At 38.1% G+C, this 5,140-nt stretch overlaps 1 pseudogene; it reads left to right on the forward strand.

Moving 5' to 3' along the window:
• Positions 1–2,688: 2,688 nt before the first annotated feature.
• Positions 2,689–4,409, forward strand: LOC145126299 (protein JINGUBANG pseudogene; annotated as a pseudogene).
• Positions 4,410–5,140: the final 731 nt, after the last annotated feature.

Genomic DNA, 5,140 nt, shown 5'->3' on the forward strand with positions numbered 1-5,140 from the left:
CTGAAGTTTTGAATTTCGGTAGATGAGATTTTGTAAGGTTACTCAAGGACATTACATTGTACGGGAATTCACATCTTAACCTAATTTTGCCAATGGTGATAAGGAGAGAGAGTGTGGCACCCCCTCCCCCCATCTCCTTCCTGCGGGTTGCTCCCGTCACCGACGGTGCGGTGTTCCGGTGAGAGGGAAGCCCTCCTGCACCTGTTTCCCGCTCCTCTCTTCATGGCCTAAGTATGTATCATTTTATTCTCATCAACTCTATAAGGCTCGACAGAGTGGCTCGGTGAAGCCTTCGGCAAATCCGACATGTATTCGGTGAACACCGGGCCACCTACTTAGAGAGCCAAACTCGGTTTGGCAACTCGATAGAAATACACTGATGAGAGAGAGTGTGTGGTGTTTGAGGGTTTGAAATTTTAGCCGTTTTTTGGCTCATTCTTGACGCCCTTTTTCAAAAAAAAAATTATTTTTTTAAAAAAAAAATTTAAAATTAAAATTTACCCTCTTTCGACCATATATTAATACTACTACATACCACATTTTATACCACTTTACCTTCTTCGGATTTTACACTAAAAAAACCATATTTTTGTGAAAAATAGCTTCCCTTTCCAATCCAAAAACTCAAAAAAAAAAATACCAAAAGAAACATTCAAAACACAAACTCAATCTCAGTTTCTTCACCTACTTTCGTCCAAGATTAAAGTGATCGTCCTATTTATCCACCTTCAAATTTACATTATGATGGTGTTTACTACCCAGATCATGTCCAAAACCAACGTAAATTCCAAAACCAACATCGTTTCCAAAACCAACTACAATTTCAAAACCAACCAAAATTCCAAAACCAACCTCAAATGAACTTCTCATCCCAACTCCAATCACAAATGGAAAATGACTTCAGCCCATTTGACCATCTTCCCGACTCCCCAATCCATACCTAAACTCAATTCCAAACTCAAACACAACCCAAAGTCATCCCCGAAACGGATTTAGAGCTGAAAGAGATTCGGCCATAACCCAAGAAAAGTGGAAAGGCGTCTCCAAGACAATGGACTACGAATGAAGAAACGGCGTTAGCTCGTACGTGGGTAGATGTTTCTGAAGATCCGAAGGTCGGAAAGAACCAAGACCGTTCTATGTTTTTCCAGAAATTACTAGGTGTTTTCTTGCGAAAATGAATCTTGGAGACCACAGGAAAAAGGACCAAATTTACTTGAAGTGGAGAAATGTCAACAAAGTTGTGATGGAGTTTAATGCGGTGTTTTCGCCTGTCAAACGACTATGTCAAAGTGGCGCAAATGACGAAATAATTTTGCAAAAAGCTCTTGCATTATTTTGGAGTCAGAACGGGATGAATTTAAATTTTCTGCATGTTTGGAATGTCATGAAAATGTCAAAAAATGCCAAGACATCAAAACTTCTGAAACGTTCATGGGTAGTTCTTTTAAAAGAACCAAAACTTCCGAAACAACGCATAGTCAATCGTCTGATGCGCATGTCGGGATTGACCTCAATGAAGATGATCATTTTAAGGTTCCAAGAGCCACTCGTCTCATTGGAAGAAACCAAGCGAAACAAAAGGGAAAAGCGACGACAAATGTTTTGGGTGACAACAAACATTTAACAACCAAAATGGACAACTTGAAGTTGACGTTGGAGCAATACTTGGTGGTCGCATAAGAAAAAGAAAAAAAAAACATACAATGGCGATCTTAACAACGAACACTAACAATGTTACCGGACGCGAAAAAAATTGGTGATGAAGGCCAAAGAGGAAATTGCGAAAAATATAATATCTAAGTTTTGTTATTTAAATTTCTATGTTTCATGTTTTAAATTTCTTGGTTTTGTAATTTTAAATTCTATGTTTTTTAATGTGTTGTCATTTTAAATTATATGTTGTTTTTTTGTTGCAATTTTATTTTCTAATTTAATGTATATTTAGGATTTATAAAAATAATATGTTTGAAATTTTAAAATTTAATATTAATTAATTTTAGAAAAAAAAATAACATAGTAAACATGACAACCACCCCTTATATATGACAAAAAGTTAAGGCAATGTAAATTTTAGCCGGAAGCTTAGATGAACTATTGTGACAAGTGTGACATCTCTCCTATATTAGTTTTTTTTTTTTGTAAATCTAATTATTTATTATTTTCTTTATTTAAACTATTTATATAAAAGGATTTTAATAATAGCACCCGATATATGAAAACTTTCCGGAGATATATTATTTGATTTGTAAATAATCATTGATAATATCAAATTGAACTTTTAAATATGGGGTTGGCTAAATGGACATCCCATTTTACCATTTAGACACCCTATATAAATTTTAAGGTATTTTCATTGGTTAAAATTACATTGTTTTTTGAAAAGATGATTAAAAATAGTTATCTATTGGTTGACTTTTGATAAAGATGTCTATAGAGTGTCTAAAGGGTGTCTTAATAGCAGCGCCCTTAAATATTCGCAGCACCCTAGGTTAGAAATAGCCTAGAATACTTGAATTATGGGTGCAATAACAACACATAATTTACATCATCTACGCAAGGACACGTGTTGAACCATTCCACCAATGGAACACCTACTTTCAGCCTACCCACACTCCAACTTTTCACACCCCTCAAATCCAATTATAAATACGACTCTTCACATTCCCTTTCTCTTTCGATATTTAATCTCGTTTGTTCCTTCGTTATCACCCTGCAACATATACACAACCATCAATCAACTGTTTCACCTTCCTTCAATCGGTCTATTCAGCTCAAACAAAATGACGAAAGACCTGACCGGAAAACCCGTCTTTTTCAAGAAAAACACTCTCCTCCGAAGACAGAAACTCGCAGTTCTCCTCCACAGCTCAGAACCAAACGTTTTCATCACCACCCACCAACAACCGGAAAACATCGATCACCGCAGTAGCAACGCCTCATTACCTAGCCCTGACTTGTCTTCAAATTCATCTCCAGTCATGTCACCAATCAACCAGATGCCATCACCCTACTCCAAATCTCCTTGGACTGTTCCTCATGGTAGCAATGGCGACGAAGGTAGCATCCACAACACTGCCTTGATCGGGTCTTTGGTACGTGAAGAGGGTCATATTTATTCGTTAGCGTCGTCGGGTGATTTGTTATACACAGGTTCGGATTCGAAGAACATTAGAGTGTGGAAGAATCTGATGGAGTTTTCAGGTTTCAAATCGAGTAGCGGTTTAGTCAAAGCGATAGTTGTTTCCGGTGATCGGATATTTACCGGCCACCAGGACGGGAAAATTCGGGTGTGGAAATATTCAGACAAGAAGAAAAAAGCTTACAAACGCGTCGGTAATCTACCCACAACGAAAGATTACATCAAGAAGTCAATGAACCCTAATAATTACATTGAAGTAAGACGTCGTCGTAACGTTCCATGGATCAAGCATTACGATGCTGTTGCTTGCATGAGTTTGGATGAAGAACGAGGATTATTGTATTCAGGATCGTGGGATAAAACAATGAAAGTCTGGAGGCTTTCGGATTCGAAATGTTTAGAATCTGTAAACGCTCATGACGACGCCATTAATTCTGTCGTCGTTGGGTTTGACGGTTTGGTTTTTACCGGGTCCGCCGACGGGTCGGTGAAGGTGTGGCGGAGGGAGTTAGTCGGGAAGGCAACGAAACACGTTTTGGTTTACACGCTTTTGGATCAGGACAGCGCTGTCACGTCTGTGGTGGTGAACACCTCTCAAACCACCGTTTACGCGGGATCCTCCGATGGACTGGTGAACTTTTGGGAACGCGAGAAGCAAACGTTATCACACGGCGGAGTTCTGAGAGGACACAAGCTTGCGGTGCTTTGTCTCGCAACTGCCGGAAACTTGTTGTTGAGTGGGTCGGCGGACAGCAGCATCTGCGTGTGGCGGAGGGAAGGTGGCGGCATTCATAATTGTTTGTCGGTCTTGAATGGCCACACTGGTCCGGTGAAATGTTTGGCGGTTCAGGACTCGAGCGAAGATGATGATCAGAAAAATCAAGAATGGATTGTGTACAGTGGTAGTCTGGATAACTCGGTAAATCTATGGCGGGTATCAGAACAGCCGGAAATTACCATATGAAGCTTAAGAAATTGAGAACACGCGCCGCCCTTTAGTGGTGGAAATCCATGATCGCACTCAAATTAAGAGAATTTTGAGAATCGTCGATTGAAATGATCGATAAAGATCACAAAAGTTTGCATTAGATAGAAAGCGTGAAAACGTTTGATCAGATGGTTTGTTGATGAAGATCTATCGCCGGCCAGCCTTCAAAAAATTTGTTTTATTATTTTATATATAAAATGTAAATGGAGTTCATGATTTCTTTTTGATGATGAAAAAACTGTAGCATTTGTAAATGTTTATATATAACAAAATATAAAAGTGTGCATATCTCTCTCTCTCTCTCTCTCTCTCTCTCTCTCTCTCTCTCTCTCTCTCTCTCTCTCTCTCTCTCTCTCTCTCTCTCTCTCTCTCTCTCTCTCTCTCTCAATACATACATAGTTTAAAGAGAAAATGTACAAAATACATCATGTTTTACATTTTATTTTTATTTTGATATTGCATTATTGTTAGGTCCAAATTGAACATCATATATTTCAATTTTGTTCAATGTCGACGGTTATTTGATTGCCATGAGTTCCTATTGACTACTGGATTTCTTGATGGTTCATACACATGTGCTTACTTGGAAAATGCATATCAGTTTTAGAAACAAAGAATTACGTTAAATGTTTATGTTGGGCTAAAGGTGCAATAAAGGGAATAATGGTTGAATGTCAAAACTGATTCATTGAGACTAGCGACATATCACCGGAACTTTTTTTTTTCAACGTTCAAACGTTGTTATTTATCCAACCTTTATACACCGTAAACATTCAATGTATTACATTGTTTTACAAACTTATGTACATTCCATGATACTGATTAGAATTGCAATAATCTGTCTTGCCTTCTTGATACATACACATGGACCTATACATGCTACAATATAATGGGCTAACATTGGATTATAATACAATTATACTCACATTCCCCCACAGTTTTTCGGGAGGTAAACAACAGACGTGTAAACTGGATCGAAACCCGTAGAATAGGCTCGTTTGATAACCTTT

Source organism: Lactuca virosa, chromosome 7 (genome assembly GCF_052849685.1).
Source record: "Lactuca virosa cultivar CGN04683 chromosome 7, Lactuca_virosa_CGN04683_v6, whole genome shotgun sequence".
Taxonomy (NCBI): Eukaryota; Viridiplantae; Streptophyta; class Magnoliopsida; order Asterales; family Asteraceae; genus Lactuca; species Lactuca virosa.